Source organism: Stenella coeruleoalba (genome assembly GCF_951394435.1).
Source record: "Stenella coeruleoalba genome assembly, chromosome: 17".
NCBI lineage: Eukaryota > Metazoa > Chordata > Mammalia > Artiodactyla > Delphinidae > Stenella > Stenella coeruleoalba.
This window is the reverse complement of record NC_137163.1, coordinates 56,693,259-56,711,563: the sequence shown is the minus strand read 5'-3', so window position 1 is coordinate 56,711,563 and position 18,305 is coordinate 56,693,259. Positions and strand designations below refer to the sequence as shown.

General features: G+C 43.2%; 1 protein-coding gene across 4 annotated transcripts in view; it reads right to left on the bottom strand.

The window, feature by feature from the left end:
- Positions 1–17,900, bottom strand: part of PAG1 (phosphoprotein membrane anchor with glycosphingolipid microdomains 1) — a 142,792-nt gene extending 124,892 nt beyond the window's left edge. Inside the window, exons 1-3 of one of the 4 annotated variants that reach the window (XM_079902149.1) lie at positions 17,627–17,752; positions 6,082–6,269; positions 5,528–5,590 (exon numbers count right to left, since the gene is read on the bottom strand). The gene's annotated coding sequence lies outside the window, so the exon portion shown is untranslated. Of the gene's footprint in view, positions 1–5,527; positions 5,591–6,081; positions 6,270–10,111; positions 10,226–17,626 lie in introns of those variants that run through there. The other 3 variants (XM_079902150.1, XM_079902151.1, XM_079902153.1) reach the window with 3 other exon arrangements.
- Between the last annotated feature and the right edge of the window lie 405 nt (positions 17,901–18,305).

Below are 18,305 nucleotides of genomic sequence, written 5' to 3'. Positions count from 1 at the left end.
GAATTAAGGCCGTGAGGCCCAATCTGAGTCAGGACAGAGGGCAGAAGAGGAGCCCAAGAACAGCGTTTTAGCATCAAGTCAGCAGGCTGCCCGCTCTGTTCTCAGCAGGTACCCTGGTTCCAGGATCCGGGCTCCAGCCCGAGGCACCAGCATCCCTGTCCTCGTTCTGGTTCACCTTTTGTCCTGCTCTGAAGTGATCTTCCTAAAATACAAACCTGGCTAGGCTGCTCCCTGCTCCAGAGCAGCCCCACTGCCACTCTCTGCCCTCCTTCTGGTCTCCTCCGACTGCCTGAGTCTGCTCTGGCCAGGCTGGTCTCTGAATTCTGGCCAGCTCTGCTTGCTTTGCTCACAGTTCAGCCTAAATGGCACCTCTTCCAGGGCGCCCTCCCTAACTGCCCGGTCACTCCCAGTAACAGTAATACATTCCACTTTTCTGCCTAGAACTTAATACCTGCTGATATTCCCTTGTTTGTGTGGTTGTCTCCTCCCACTAGAAAGAGTAGATACAGCTTGTTTGTTGCTCTATCCACTGCCTATCATGGTGCGTGGAACACAGAAAGAACTCAATAAGCGCGTGCTGAATGGATGAACATGTTAATTAATCACTGGCCTGCACTGCCAGCCTTGGCAAGGCTCTCACACTGTATGCAGGAGGCTGACAGAAGAGTTGCATTTTTACATGGAAGCAGACAACTGCGGTACAGTTTGCATTATACAGTATCTGTGCTCAGGGGAAAGTGTTACAGAAATACAATTTCTATAAACTGATCCCGTTAAAGAAAGCTGGCATTTAAATCATTCCTATATCTTCATAGTGGTTTGTAAAGTGAAGCATTTCTTTTTTCTTTCTCACAGCTGAATTTTCCAAAAATTTCACGAGAAGCCCTTAAAACAGTTAGCTGTGCGTACTTGTCATCAATGCCAAAATCACCTCACTTAACATTTTCCTATTTACTGATACAAATAAAAGTATTGTCATTGTCTTTGGAACAAAATATCCCTTAACAAGAAAGCAGTAGGGTCCAGGGAGTACTGTAAACCCACTCATGTTATAACTGTTCTCAGCTCCTTTAGAAACTGTGGGACAATGGAGCACATCCAAAGGCTCTTGGGCACTGTTCTCGGGAAAATGGACGTGCATTGGGACCACAGAACGTCTAGAAAAGAGGCATTATAAAGAGAGCTTTTATAAAGAAAGCTATTCAAATGCATTTCTGTCCAACTCCTGGACTCATTATTGTGTAAGGAAAGATTTCAGAGACCCATAGGTACATTAAGAATAAAAGAAAACTATGAATAGATGACAGTTCCATTTTAGTACTGGCTTCCCCTCTCCCACTAATTCAGAAAAATTATATTCTATACAATCGTTTCCCAGCAAAGACCCTGCCACCCATCTTTCTCGCAAAGGAAGGGCAAAGTGAAAATCTCCACTTGGGAACTTTAATTGGTTCTCCTGCGTGTGTCATTGTGGGGAGTGAGATGCAAAGGAACTAGCAGCAGATGAGGCGGGAGGGCGCCTGGCTTCAGGTTACAGAGAGTTACAAAAAGGAAAAAGGAAAATAGTTGGTTGCAAGGCTGGAAGCGAAATTATGAAAGGAAAATCAGACCCCTGGGTGCAGCCCCATGAGGAGATAAGTACAGGCTTCACCCGAAATGGTTTCTGGCCTGCTGGGGACACATGGCCACCCGGGATTCACAGATGAGAACACAGTCCAAGAGGGAGAAGTTGTCACACCAGCCGGGAGGCTGTAGGTGCCACTTACAGAAACCCACGCCCCTGAGCTGAAACTGAACGTAAAGCAAGGGATGAGGGAGTCTTTTAAAAAATATATATTTTTAAATTGACATATAGTTGATTTACAGTATTGGGTTAATTTCTGCTGTACAGCAAAGTGATTCAGTTATACATATATATACATTCATTTTCATATTCTCTTCCATTATGGTTTATCACAGGATATTGAATATAGTTCTCTGCTCTACAGTAGGACCTTGTTGTTTATCCATTCTATCTATGGATACAAAAGCTTACATCTGCTAACCCCAAACTCCCCCTCCATCCCTTCCCCAACTCCCTCCTGCCTGGCAACCAAACTTCCCTCCTGGTCCTTCCACAATGGCTAATTACCCTTAACAACAGACAGGTGTCCTGCCCTCCACACTGGTGGTTCTAAGTGATGGCTGCATCCCCTGGGGGAGCTTTCAAGCACCACCAAGGCAGAGCCCCCACCCTCCACCCCCAAGGGAATGTTAATCAGAATCACTGGGGGCGGGCCCTGGGTGTCAGGAAGCAGTAGACCTCCCCAGGTGATGCTTTTTGCAGCCAGTGTGGAGAACCATTGCTCTAAAGGCAGCAGGAGAGAAAGAAGGAGAGAGACAAGATAAGAGGGATCAGAGGGTCCACCCCAACAGAGGGGGTCAGCATCCCTGCAGCACGAAGAGGGTGAGGGCCTATTTAAAGGAGGAAGAAAGTGCAGCAGTAACAAGGTGGGGCCCCTGTGCGCTGTCAGCCCTTTGACAACAGGAAATGTGGTAACAACCAGAAATGTATGAAAACTCAGGGAAGGCGCCTGGCGAGAGAAGACAGACTTGTCCTGGCAAAACCAAGCCAGGACAAGTTGAGCTATTTAAGTTGGGAGATACGAGAGAAGATGAATCTTGGTTGTAAAACCTGGGAGGAGACTGTCTGCTGAAGCTGGAGTAGGAGGTGGGTGTCAACCAAGACACCCCAGAATGAAGTCTACACTAGAAAAAGCGGGCTGTGTACTTCCATTACCAAATGGCAATGATTCAACACCTTTGCACATTGATGGTTCCCCTATAGATAGAAACTTTGGCGTCACACTAGAAACAAGAACTTAAAAAAAAAAAACAAAAAAAGAGGTAGCGAATAATAGCATGTTCCTGAGTGCCTACTACCTTTGCCTCACATTGCCCTTTAAGAATTTAGTACTGCCTGGACGAGGTTTTGAGTCTTCAAAAGGCAAAATTCTTGGATGTCCCTATAAATTTTTTTTCTGATGCCGGTGCAATACTGCACTCTTTTTCTTATCTGCAGAAATTGGGTCCCCTTGCTCGTAAATGGGCCCTACAGTCTGTAGTACATTCTGCCTAAATAACGCTGCCATAAGGACATGCACACTCACATGCCACAAAAGGAAATTTACACATTGACTGAAATACTCAATACTCATTCTACAGCTCCCTAGGAGCGCCATGGGAAGGTCAGCTAAAACCCACTGCCACACAGTTACAGCTGCACCACTGGAATCTGGAAATTAACATGGATGTGAAATTCATGATTAAAAGACTAACAAGGTTAGCTAAACGCCATTAGGCAAATTATATAAGATTATGTAAGATTTTTGAACAATTTGGAACAAGTCTGAAATGTCTTGCTTTGGACGGGTGTCCTCCTTCTAAGTTGTGAGCCCAGTAAACACCCTCTTGTCATTTTCTTCATGTCTATCTTTCTTGAATTCTAAATATCTTTATCTCAAGAGAATTGACTCTAGTGGACTCCCTACCCTGGTTTTTCTCTCTTCCTATAGCTGCTCAGTCTCACTGCCCATAATTTTGTGATGGGTGTGAAGGTTACCAAGCATGAGTCTGGGGCTACCTGGAATGATAGCTACCATTGTTACCTTTGGATTTTTCTTCGAGGACATCTTTTTGACCCCCAAAAGCTGTCTTCATCATCCAGAGTCCTGGGCCTGGGGGAGCTGGACTAGATGGACATGGCTATACTCCAGCAGGGAGGTGAAACCACAAACCATAAGAGAATAAGGATCTGGCTGGCGATAACACATCCATACCTGACCTTCATCCACAAAAACTGAACAGCTAACTTGGCATTTTGTCAAGTCTGATGGGAAGTTCATGATGTGAAAGAAAGACAAGTATACCCATGGCTAAGCTGTATGAAGTGCGTATGTGGCAGAGGAGATTGGGTGGGGAGGTGCTGAAAAGAGGATGGGACAATTATTTGAAATGTAATATCCTGGGATACACTGCGACAGGTTCATAAACCTTTATCCACAATTTTGAAACGCAAAACTCTGTGAAAACAGTTTCTTTGTTACTTTGCTACCAAACGAATTTGTTCCAAACCCTGACCTGAGCTGACAGGACTTTTTCTGTCCAGCTAAATGTGAATATTCATCTACTTTGCTCCAGAAATGACTGTGTTTCCTGAGTCCCATGGGAGTATTACATAACCTACAGTATACAGTCTGCATTCCCTTTCTAAAAGCTGGATTCTAAAAGACATTCAGCCCCAAAGGGTTTGGCTACATACAACTGTTGCTGACCTGCATACAACTCCCAAACAGGTGAGTTCTCCAGATTTAATCCTTCCACCGTTTTCCCACATCGTGAAGGTATTTCCCTGACCTCAGCTTTTCAATGATTTCTACAACATTATTTTAGTAGACAGATTCACAGGGAACAAAACAGGACAAGGCTGAAAAACAGGCATACCACATACGATTTCACATATGCCGCCTTAAACACACGTGCTCATCCTTTCCTTTATCACATTTTTCACTGTATCAGTCTGGGAGTTCCGATACTGAGTGTACCCAATCCTGTGCCGTCGCATGTGTATGGTATGGGTAATACGAAAAACAGAAACGTGATGCTGATCTTCAAAAAGAAGATATCAAACTACATTTTAACTGTAAAAATTAATATTCCAAATGATATGTCCATAGATTCGCCTTTTAGCAAATGGACACAGAAAGTGAGGCAGGGGCTTCCCTGGTGGCGCAGTGGTTGAGAGTCCGCCTGCCGATGCAGGGGACACGGGTTCGTTCCCCGGTCTGGGAAGATCCCACATGTTGCGGAGCGGCTGGGCCCGTGAGCCATGGCCATTGAGCCTGCGCGTCCGGAGCCTACGCTCCGCAACGGGAGAGGCCACAACAGTGAGAGGCCCGCATACCGCAAAAAAAAAAAAAAAAAAAAAAAAAAGAAAGTGAGGCAGAAAAGAGAAAAAGATGGAAAGATTAGTGCTTGCCTGGGGCTGGCAATGAAAACACAGCATGACCACAAACGGGCACAAGGGATCTTTCTGGGGTGATGGAAAAGCCCTAAAACCGAATTGTGATGGTAGTCCCATAGCTCTGCAAGTTTACTACAAATCTGTGAATTGTACACTTAAAAGAGGAGACTTTTATGGCATGTAAGTTATACCTCAATGAAGATGTGAAAAAACTAATATCCTAAATTTCTAAAGTAACACTTTTTATGTCCGCACCTCATCTTTTTTCCTGATGTTTCAAATTAATACCAGTTCAAATAGGGGGAGAAGGGTGCAATAAATTGGACCCATCCCTGATTATGAAGGGAAAAGGAAAAATCTTGCTCCCAAATGACTAATTTTACATCTAGCCAGAGAAGATGAGTTCTTCCAGATATTCCCCTATATTTAGCAAATGAAATAGAAATTATTTCTATTTTAACATGCCACACATGCCTCTCTAATTACAGCATGCATCACATCAAACAGTAGTATTTTGTTTACCACTCATCTTGCAAAGATAGTGGAAACTCCTAAGGACGATGCCAGTCTTCACAGTATTTTCAGGACCTAGGAGGTATTCAATATATGATTATATTGAATGCACGGATCTCTTCACCAGAACCATTGAACACATTCCCATTTGCTTGAACAATATAAAGCAAATTAAAAAGACATTCCTTTACTTTCCAGATCAGGGCTTCTCAACCACAGCGCTACTGACATTTTGGCCCTGATAATTCTTCCCCGTGGAGGGCTGTTCTGTGCATTGTAGGACGTGTAACAGCATCCCTGGCCTCTACTCATTCACTAGATGTCATTAGTAGCCCTCACGTCCCTACCCCCTACCCTTGTCCAACAGCTGTGACAACCAAAAATGTCCTGAGACACTGCCACATGTCCTCTGGGTAGCAAAGTCACCCTTCGTGGAGAACCGTAGCTTTAAATAGAAAGAGTATATGACACATCAGATCAAACTGTTGTGTTTGTGTTTCAACAGTGCTTTTCATGTTATCACTTCCTAAAGCTAGCGAGAACATCAAGACAGAAAAAGCATAAACCTGGCAAATGATGTTCCTCTGACCACAGGCCTTGGCCTATAATGGGGAGAAGAAAAGAAGTTCTTTCTACTCTCCTTGCAACTGTGGAGATGCAAAAGACTTGTTTTGATCCAAGGCTGACAGGTTTCAGGATGTGCGGAGCTGCGAAAATCCGTAAGAGCTGGGTCCAAATGTCAAGTGGCCTATGGCTGTAAGACAGTAATAAAAGCAGCATGTTCACTGCTAGCACTGGGCTGTTTATTATGAACTGTATCTAGGAGAACAATTTTGAAAATGCTACTGAATATTTAATAAAAGAAAAGATCTATAATAATTCAGGTCCTGACCAGCTGCTATTAGTAAAGCACTAAGCCAGTTGGAACCTAAAGGTTAAGAACTGTGGTGACAGAAACTATTAAATTAAGTGTAAGTTTAATATTTCAGGGTTTTATTTTTCTCAGCAACCACAGTGTTTAGCAATCCTCTTCAATACACCCTGGCGCAAAAATCTGAAAAGCTATTATCCATATTGTCTGCTTTTAATGAGTCTCCGGACTTTTTAGTGTCCATTCTTACTTTGGAAATATTGGGAATTTCATGCTGATGTTAAAAGTTCAAGATGTACATTTTGGGCAAAATGACTGTTATATAATACAGCAAAGAAAAAAATATTCTTAACATTACCTGAATATGCTTACATAGTTATCAAGATGCGTAATACTTTACTGCAAAGCATCATTATTTTTTATTCAGGAAAAGAAAGGAGTACGCGCCTAACCTCAACACTAACAATTTAGGTGCTACAAATGACATCATTGTAGGTTTCAGCCACTTCTGTGTTTATCAGTCTATTGCATATAAGAAAGAGCTACGGTGGACAGTTACCTGTCAATTCCTAACATGTGAAAAGGAAGCATATCTTTTAAAATCACGTTTGTAAAAATATTTATATTTTTCTCTGCATGCCTATTGCTAAACATAAGCAGGTTTAGGACTCTGAAATATTAAGCACATAATTCCTAAATCCACTAAGAGAAAGAACGTACACAATATGCAAAAGCCCTCTATTCAGTCAAGCCATAACTGTACATATAATTATGGTATTCAAATCAGATTACTAATTTAGGCGTGTTCTATCATGTCAAGTATACACTAACATAAGAGAAGTCAGAATAAAACTGAATGGGGGGCTTCCCTGGTGGCGCAGTGGTTGAGAGTCTGCCTGCTAACGCAGGGGACACGGGTTCGAGCCCTGGTCTGGGAGGATCCCACATGCCGCGGAGCAACTAGGCCCGTGAGCCACAACTACTGAGCCTGCGCGTCTGGAGCCTGTGCTCCACAACAAGAGAGGCCGCGATAGTGAGAGGCCCGCGCACCGCGATGAAGAGTGGCCCCCGCTTGCCACAACTAGAGAAAGCCGTTGCACAGAAACAAAGACCCAACACAGCAAAAATAAATAAATAAATGAATAAAATCCTACCCACCCACCCCCCAAAAAAAACTGAATGGGAAGAAAAAAGAGGTAAAGAAAATTTAATTACTCTTTTTAGAAAATGAAAACTCCTAGCACATAAGATTAAAATATATACTTACGGAAAGATTAGTGGGAAATGCAGCTTAATTATTCCTGTTGGTGGTGAGTAGTAAATACAGTAGTGTCAAATCGCCCCAACAGGATGCTAACTCTGTGCCCTGGATTATCATATTTGCATTTGGATGAAACTGGACACATGAGGCATGAAATGGCCAAATTAACTTTCATTTTACTTCATTTGAATTTCCTCACATATTTTTATAAATATAAAGTACAATAAAATCACATATAAAACACAATACTATTTTATATTGTTATTTAAATTCTCATATGCCTATACTGTAATTTCTCAACTACAATGGACTATGCTACTACAGTACGCCATGTGTAATGATAATTACTAAAGCTAAGATAGTTGCCTAACATTTTTATAAATCTTTAAAAACTTTATAAGCCTATGGTTATTTAAAAAAAATCAGCATTAATAACAAAAGATCAACCAACTGAATGTCACAAATGCATAAGCCCTTTTGGATTCAGTTTTTTTCCACTGAAGCTAAAATGTAAAATTGGCACCGTGAAGCCTGAAATTGAGATTTAAAGATAAACACTGGTACCAGCATTTTGCTACTTGCTAGAAATTGCTTTCATCTGGAAATTGCCATTTAGCAAGGCTCATAGATATTTTTTATGAAATAAAAAGATGTAGCATCATAAACTTTTCAAACAGCCATAAAATTCCATGTACATTTCATGGTTCTGACACTTCTGTATATTAATAGTTAATATCTGCTTTAACAGTAGCAAAATTAGGTAAATCATAATTTTAGAATATCAGAAGCCAAAATACAAGTTGTAAAAATAAAATAAGCTCTTTCGATTTATCCTGCATCATTTTACACTGCGTAAGAAAAAGACAAATGCTTTAATACTTTGGCATTAAATAGGGAACATAATAGCTGCTTTGGCAAGATAAAGCAAGCTACATCACTAATGTATTTGGAGAATTCAGGAATGATATTATAAAAGGAAAACCAATACGTTAAACTTAATCTGGCTGATTTATTTCACATACACGCACACATACATGTACACACAAAACGCTTCTCACCTACAACAGCCATTGCAACAACTGAAAAATAAATTTCCTTTGTATCACAGACAGCAAGTCTGACTACAATGATTTTACAGTTTAAAATGTTGAATCCTTTTACAACTTAGAGGCTTTTCTAAAGCTTTTAAGATAATGAAAGAAAAAGATGTTCATCTGTGAAAAAAGCTTTCCCCCAGTCTGACTTAATCGCATACATTTGCATGAAGAACCTGTGGCCCACCAAATATAAAGACTGTGGCCAAAGCAGTTTCCACTATTAGTGTTTTGAGCAGACTAATTAAAAATCTCTTAAATATTCCACACCCTAATTTTTCTTTAGTAGCTATTCATGAAGACACAGGTAACATGATGGAGTGGCAAGAAGCCAGAATTTGAAATCAGAACGCCTTATTTGGGGTCCTAGGAGCTCTACCATTCACTAGCTGTGTTATTTCCATGCAGTCACCCTAACCCTGCATCTCAGTTCCGTCATCTCTGCAATGGGAGTAATTCCACCTTTAGGTCAAAATTAAAGGATGAAACAAGTGAGGACTGAAATGCATGATATTAACTAAAACACATGGTAATTATTTCCACCATCCCCCCAAATACTCCAGCTTGTCTATAACTTAATGATGCCTGTTTTTATAAGACAAGTGAAAATTACAGGAAACTGTACTTGATATATCTCAAATAAACCAACGAGCCAAAAGGCTCATTAGTAACTCTAACAGGACTGGTTCACAGGTCCAAACCCTCCACAGATGCTGTGGCCATGATATAAGCTTTGCTTTTGTAAACTGTCAAATAATGTGTCATTATCACCGTCCCTTTCGGTGTGCTCATTCATGAATACAATGAGACATGCCTGTTATGGAGAACCAAGCACTTCATGTGCCAAGAAAGTGATTCTTTCATTCTTCCCACTTTCCCAAGTGGCCCTGTCCTGCTGTCAACGAAGGAGAAAAATGAAAGGAAAAGCAAAACAAGAAACGACAATGCTATCCTATAAGCAGCTTGAGGTTGAGGGTCATGCTTTATTCGTGATTTTATTGACTTCTTTCCTTTACCCCACTCCCCGTCCACATTCCACATAGTAGGTCTTCATGCTTATTGACAGGAACTAAAAGCTCTATGAGAAAGAGCCACTGTCATCTGTGTAGATGCAAGCGAGGAAACAGTCAGACCTGTCCCTTTGCTCTCTGCCTTTTCTTTCTATTTCATTCCTTTTGTCACACGGCTCCCGTTCCCTCTGGCTTCTGCCACTTTGTGCCCGAGCACTTGTCGAAAACTTCCCTCACTTAATCTTACCATCCCATCTCCCTTTCTTCTGCCTGCCACCTTGGCCTTTGTCATTTTTTCATTCTACGCACCCTCCCAGGCAGATCACAACCTCAACAACTTCAAATACACGGAAGACTTACAAACTTTTATCTCCAGCTCAGCCTCGGTCTTGAATTCCAGAACCGCAGCCTTGTGTAACTGTCAACTGAATCTCAAGCCCTGGGTGCCCCTCTTGTGCCTCGCATCACACGAATCCACCCCTGAATTTGTCACCTTCCCCCGCTGCATACTGTACCATTCTCTGTATTCGCTATCATGACCAATGGCACATCTGTCCTTTCAATCACTCAAGCCAGAGCCCTGGGGAGTCATCCATCCCTAAACTCACCATCCCCTCCCTGCTTCTCCTCTCCTTCTCCGATCCCCCCACCTTGATCAGTCTGTTCAGACCTTAAAATCCACACTAAGATTCAGCAGCTTTTTTCCACAACTGCTTTTTTCCACACCACCATCCTCACATCCCAACCATTCTTTACAACACACCCAGAGTGATCCTTCTAAAAGAACGACCTGAATTCATCTGAACCAAATATGGCCCACAAGACCCTTCCCGAAGTGGCTCCAGCCTCTACTTTCCATTTCCAGCTTCACCTACTGCCCCTGATGAGCACCAGTCTTGGGGAAGTACCAGCTATTCCACAGATGTACCACCCTCTTCAGCTCCTTCATTGTGTTCTCCCTGGTCCCTCTGCTCAGAATGATTTTTGCCAGCCCATTCCCACCCTCAGCTGCCTGGTCCCCTCCAACTCACCCTTCCAGACTCAGATCCTGCCCTGCTTAAAGGAAAGTCATCTCTTTGGAGTCAGGCACCCCTGAGAGAGCCCAGCATCTTTTAGGCACTGGTTCCAACTGCTGTTAAGCGTCTTTTCCCTCCCAAGACTGAGATTCTTGAGGAAAGTGAAAGGAATCCTCTTATGTCTGAGGTTTCATCATCCAACACTATGCCTGGTATATGGATATATATCTGGTGAATGCATAAATGAGTAAATACCACTCCAACTAAGTTTGACTCAAACACTGCCAAGCTTCTAGTGATCGATTATGTGTGAATGAGAGGTTCAGAGCTCTCTGTACAAGGTGCCATGGAAAATATCACAAGGCCACTCCGGTTGCAATTCCCAAGTGCTGAATACAGAAGTTGTGGTGTTCTTGTGTGTAGCCACGTTACAGATCGGCTTTTTTATAGTTTAAGAAAATTTGTCTTGTGTGGTTTTATTGCCTCTGACCTATAGCATGAGCTGCTTCAACGTTAAAGTTTCCGAGTAGCTTCAGCACGTTCAACCACGTCGGGGTGATGGAGGAAGGAGTTCGGGTGGAGGTGAAAGGCCAGAGTGAGTGGAAGCAACATTAACAGCAATGATTGAGTCACAAATACAGCGAGACCTGAACCCCAAGGACCTATCTAAATACTCTTCATTCCTTACAGAACAAATTCACAGAAAGGCTTCCATATGCAACCCTGGGGCTCCCTGAAGACTGAAATGACAGATGCAGCAACGCTGACGAGTCCCACCTTTCGGTACTTTCAGAAAATCAATTGAAATTGATTACTTACAAATGAATACGAGATATGATAGGTGGGGACTGGGTCCCGTGAAATTGAAGAGGAAAGTACAAGGCTGCTATTGATCAATTAAAACACTTGTTTTAGAAAAACCTGCCTACTCCATAAGGTTCATAGGGTTTCAAGTGCTCTGTAGTTTAAGTAAAGGCCCCCCAATCAGGCCAAACTTCCCTGTCCTCTGCCATAAAATCCACACTTAGAAAATTGAATTTTTCATAAATTTTCAATCACTCACAGGCTTGAAAATTATACAGTCCTATAAAACCAAGAAGGGGGAGTGGGTGAGACATTAACATAATATACCGAAATATTATAACAACGACAACAACAAAAATAATAACTCAAAACCCAAAGGATATGAAGAACTTTTTTTAATGGGTTTTTAAATTGTTTTATTTTGGAAAAGTGTTTCTTACAAAAGGGCAGCTGCATAATACAGAGACCTCTACAACAAACGTTGGCTCCAGTGTGAAATCAGGAAAAAATAGAGGAGGTGGGGCTCAGGGAAATGGTTTTGAAAATATTACATGTTGGTTTTAAATTCTGCCCTTTCCCTCTGCATTTAGAGTGGAGTTAGACTAGGATGCAGACACAGAAGATGTGACACAATTTTCCTTTTCTGAGACAACACGCTTGCACTTCGCTTGTGAGACATACTTGTTCATTTACTTTTAAAACCATCAAGTTCATTGTGAACAACACGTGACACTGCTGTAGTCATACTCACTGCTGATTAAATCATTTTTGATTTAATATTTTAGAAATCACCTAAGAAAATCTCAGGTTGCTACACTTCTCTCTTCGATGAGAATGACGCAAGTATGTGACATCAAACACAAGGTTTGCACGCCTCTCCACTGTGTCCCACGATCAGTGGAAGGCTTCATGCTTCCTATTTCACGATGCTAACATGGGGGTTTCTTTTCTGAGCTCATTGCATGAACTAAGCTTTAAGCTCTTCCTCAATAAAGATCTGGAAGACGGTGGGCACGGACCTTTCCACCATCCCTTTAGCTCTATCCTAGGGTCACTGTGGGGAGAACATGAGATAGCATAGGATTATTTTGAGACGCACAATAGAGGATATCTCTGTGACACAGCTGAACCATAAGAAGGCCCCCACATTGGATGCAGTAGAATGCTGGGCCTCATCAGACTCCTGGCCTCCACTCTTCGCTCAAAAACACACTAGTGTTATCTTGGACAAGTGCTCTGACCTTTCTAGGCCTCAGTTTCCCCTTGTGCAATAAAGGATAACAAAGTAACCACACAAGGTCACTGATTAAAGTAAATATTGTATGTACAGTTCTTAGCATGGCAGCCAGCCCACGGTAAGGGCTCTGTGTTAGCTATTCATTCCATCCAGTAAGGATGTGGCAGATAAATCATACTCGGAGCTGTCTTTCCCCACACCCAGCCCTCGCCCTCAAATTCAGCAACGTCCCAGCCTTGCGGGACTGTCTCTGCCATGTTGCACACGAGCAACTTGCTTGTAGAACCAAGACTTAGTATAACCTCCAACAAGTTTCTCCCAGATGTATGAGGCAAGAGCTCTAGAAATACAATCAGCCCCAGACTCCCCAAGCCCAAAGGGACGATAATTCAAAACAGTAGAGGGGCTTCCCCGGTGGTGCGGTGGTTGAGAGTCCGCCTGCCGATGCAGGGGACACGGGTTCGTGCCCCGGTCCGGGAAGATCCCACACGCCGCGGAGCGGCTGGGCCCGTGAGCCATGGCCGCTGAGCCTGCACGTCCGGAGCCTGTGCTCCGCAACGGGAGAGGCCACAACAGTGAGAGGCCCGCGAACCGCAAAAAAAAAAAAAAAAAAAAAAAACAGTAGAGATGACTGGGGAGACTAAATGGTCTTCATTCACTTTATCCATATTAAAATTAGCTTGCATTTCTTGTATGTCTTCTGACAGCAAGGATAGCTAGATGTCAGAGGCAAGTTATTTGGCGATTTAGAGGTAAGCCAATAAATAGTTAACGTAGACAAAAAAATAAAACTGAACTACGTAAATTCTAAAGAATGAGTTAAAAGTAAATTATGGACCCAGGTCGAGTCACAAAAGTGATTGAGGAAGATTTTTACTACAGAATGCCCCAGAGCAGAGGAGCATTTGAAATTTAAGTAAAAGCATTTGAAAGAGTAAAAAGGAATATTTGTACTCTGACAAGGAGAGCTAAAACCGCAGAAAGACTCAGTTGATGGCAAGGACTCTATCTGGCACCCTCCTGGAAGCTCACACCCAGAGACTTTTGATTTGATTTTTTTTTTAATTGAGATGTAACTGACATATAACACTATTCATTTCAGGTGTACAACATAATGAATCAACCTTTGTATATATTGCAAAATGATCACCATGATGAGTAGTTAACATCTGTCACCTCACATAGTTAATTTTTTTTTCTAGTGATGAGAACTTTTAAGATCTACTCTCTTAGCAACTTTCAAATATGCAATCCAGTATTATTAACTATAATCAACATGTTGTACAGAGAGTTTTGACTTAAAAAAAAGCCCAATTAGAACATCTGTATTGAAGTACCTTACAGTGGTAGGATACCAGGTTTCTTTAAATATTAAATCAGTCTGTAAGCTGTCTGTGGCATATGTGCCCTTTACAGAAATTAGATTTTTTATATCTAGAAAGCAGAGTAAATATTTACCAAGGGCCAGAATACTATGTAGATCTGGATGATAATCTAAGAAAGCCACAGGAAAAAAGCCTTTCAATCGTTCCCAACTTTCGGAAGTCAAGTGAAAAGTTTGACAGACTGGACCAGACTTTTAACAAAGTAGAGTCCATGGGGGGTTGGTTCCAGGACCCGTGAGGATACCAGAATCAGTGGATACTCAAGTTCCTCATACAAAATAGCATTATATTTGCATAGAACCTTAAAGTACATTCTCCCACAGACTTTAAATCATCTCTAGACTACTTATAATACCTCATACAGTGTAAATGCCATGTAAACAGTAAATATGTAAATGCTACAATATGTAAATAGCTGCTGGAGCAAAGCAAATCAAATTTTGCTTTTTGGAACTTTCTGGAATTAAAAAATATATATTTTTTAAACCCGAGGTTAGTTGAATCCACAGATGTGGAACCCGAGGATATGGAAGGCAAAACTGGACTGCTCACACAAGACCCCTAAAACTGCTTCCCACCACACTGGTACTAAGGCCCAGAGGAAGCATGCTTATTTAATATGAAATGTAAATTATTTCCATTTCTGAACATACAGTACACTATGTTGCAAAGTGCAGGGCCTCTCTGCCCCAGGGGTGCTCTCCAGCTGGGACTGAATTCATGCTCACAGATGATGCTGATTGTGGATCGATGGATGACCTGCTTGCGGTGGTTCACTAGGCTATGTGGATCCTGCAGCTACATCTGCAGGCGGAAACAAACCCAGGAGTGCTGTCCTCCAGCGGGAACCGTGGGAAGGGTAACATACCATTTTCTTTTTCTCGATTCTCTAAGTATGTGAATAGGGAAGTGAAAAGCAATGGAATCCACTTCAAACCGAATGAGAAAACTCATTTCACCTGCTTGCATCTCTACCATGTGCTAATGTAGGCAAGCTTTTAAACAATAATTATGATAATAATAATAGCTCCCAGTCATGGAGAACTATCTTGTGAGTTAAGCACTTTGCATACTTTACTGCTTAAAGTAAATTTCCTCATCTGTAAATTAAAGATAATAATGCACCCATTTTATTATGTTATTATGAGGATTCAAGGAGAAGAGATGGAAAAGGCAGTTTGCAAATCGAGGCAGCAGGGCCAAAAAGGACAGGGTTTGAAAGAGACAGACATGGGTTAAAATCCTAACTGCGATTTCTACTATTTGATCTTGTTGAGTTCCAGTTTCCTTTTCTCCAAAGTGGAGATGAAGCCACCCACCTTGGAGAGGAATTGAAAGAGACATTAGGTCAAACACCAGCTGGTGTCTGCATTACCAGGAGGTTCATACCCTCTCTCCTATTATACATGTGAACTGCTTCTGTTAACCTCCATCAGCAGCCATTCAATGTCCACAGAATCCAAAGATGCATTTCCTTTCCTAACAATAATTTTACTCAGTTTAATAAGCCAGACACTGGTTCAGTAGCTTTAAATCTATGAACTCACTTAATCCTCACCACAATCCAGAGAGATAGGTAACTGTTATCCCCATTTTACAGACAAAGACACTGAGGCACTGAGTTTAGGTAACTTGCCCAGATTCAAACAGATGGTACCCAAGCTGCCAGCATGGCTCCCTAGTCTGTCCTCCTAACCATGATGTGACAGTGCATCATGTTAGGAGGGGGTCAACCTGTTTGTGCTTCCATGCTCAGATGTAATCTCTTCTAGAGATGAGCAATGGCTGCTCTCACCAAGTACAAAGTGTTGACTAGCTTTTCAACTTTTGAAATTACATTTTGTGTATTTTCTTAGAATTCCTTAAAAAAAACTATGATATGTTTTTAAATGAGGTGCCTATAACTAGTTCGTCTTGTTCCATGTGCTAGAATGCTATAAATAAATGTGCTTCTTTTTCTAAAGAGTATCTAAATAAATCCTACATCAAAACACAACCCTGAGTTTTGGTTTAAACGTTTATTACAAGTCCACATTAAAAAAGATATATTAGGGCAGTCAATGTTATCTGTTTTATTAAACTAATGACTTCTATACCAAGAAATTGGAATATTCTCCTTATTTCTAATATTCACTGTCTTAACAGTCATAGCAGTACTGTATGGTATTTCAAAGTACTCCTTTTACAAATTTAATCAACTCAAATATTAAACATCAATGATGATAATCTATTGCTCTGCTTAAAAGGAATCTCTAGGGCACAGACGAGAGAAAGGTTAAAGAATTCTAGAATTCTATCCTTCAAAGTAGGGCAGGGCAGCTACCTATAAATCATGCTCTTTGTTTATTAAGATAATTAAGCCTATCAGTACACTTAACTTTCAGACTCAACAATTGTCTGGCATGAACCATTTCCACTTTTTCTAAAACAAAGGGGATGTGTTCAAAGGGGTCCTCTGCAAGCTCTCTGTACAATGCATGCTATTTTAAAACATGATTTATGTGTCTAATTCCTGGAGCTGCCTTGAAAAATATACTGGGGTTTTCCTTGCACATTCCCTATTAGGAGAAGACACTCCAATTTGAAGAGTGCACTCTGTTTCAGACTGCAGAGCGCTATATCATGTCAACATTTTCATTAAATACGTTCAAGCTAGACCTTAAACAAATGGAATGGAGAGCCACAGCTGCAGCCACTGCAGAGACAGTTATCCTGCCGGGAGGCTTACATAAGAGGTGGAGGACAGTAAGGGTGAAACCCAAGTGTCATCATCTGAACACTATTGCTTTGAGACTTGCTCACATTCTTAAAGTGTATGAAATCATACACGCTGAGCGGGTTTCTCATTTTATTTGCCTTATAGCACAGAACTCTAGGTTGACATATAAGTTGTCTTTCCCTAAAGGACTGGTCTCCAATTACAACTTCTGCCTAGGGGAAGAGAAAAGTGGGATGCGCGGGAAGCCTGGAGGCCTGAGAGGGAATGACTTAGCCCCCATCCCCAAAGATCTATCGCATCCAGGAATATTACTAGAGTCATTTCCTTGAGGACTTGCGATGGAGGTGACAGGACCCCCCTAACACCCCCCAGTCCCCCCCCCCGCGCGCGCGCACACACACATACACACACACACGCACACACACACAGTCAAAGGGCTTGGAATGTGCAATCAGCAGCAGGCAAAATGCCCTCAGAGCACCTGTCCTCTCACAGCATTTCCGTCTGGCACGTTCAGCAGAGGCTGGAGCCAGTTCTCCCGGGACTGCTTCCTCTCCCCGCGTGCCCTGTCCGCGGCTTCGCACCCTCAACTCCCCAAGCTGGAGCCCTGCTAACAAGAGGTGCCATCCCCAGCTTCCCACGACGTGAAGATAACAAAAACGAACCTCCCCTTCCCGTGGCGCCCTCCAACTTCAAAAACTACAGTCAACTTACTGGGACGCAGACGACAGGGAGCCTTCGGGGGGGACCGCACTCCCGCTGCGCACAGAGCGCCGCGGCCCCGCACTGCCCGGGCGGCGGCGGGTGCGGGGCGAGGTGCTGCCGCTCTGCACCAGCCGCCTTGGCTCCGCGGTGACAAGCGCGGCGGCGGCGGCGGCGACGACAGAGGTTGCACCCGGCCGCGCGGTCCCGAGCGCTGCAGCTGCCGCCCGCCCCGGAGTGCGGCGCTTCGAGCCTCTGGTGCGTGTCTCCGGCTCCGAGGGAATCGGGGCTCAACAAGGAAGGCGGCCAGGGAAAAGCCGAGGCGCTGTAGCGGGGAGAGCTGCCAGCCCGCTCCCAGGCGGTCGATCACATCGCAGGCGCGCCGACAAGCGAGCGGGAAGGCAGGCACGCGCCGCACTCGGCACTCGCCGCCGCGCCGCGGAGAATGACAACCGCCGAGGCAGTGCAGCCGTGCGGGGCGCGGGACGCGAGTGCGCATGAGCCCGGCCCTCTGCGGCACGTCACGGGGGTGGGCGGGGCGGGGAGGGGGCGAGGCGGGCGGGGCCGGGTCGGGGCGCGGGGCGGACCCGGGTGCGATGCCCCGCTCCTTCGTGGGAAGGTACCGGAAGTCTCTCGCCTGGGGTTCGGTGAACCTTAAGCTGTGTGGTTGAACTTGTTTGTCTCCAGAGTC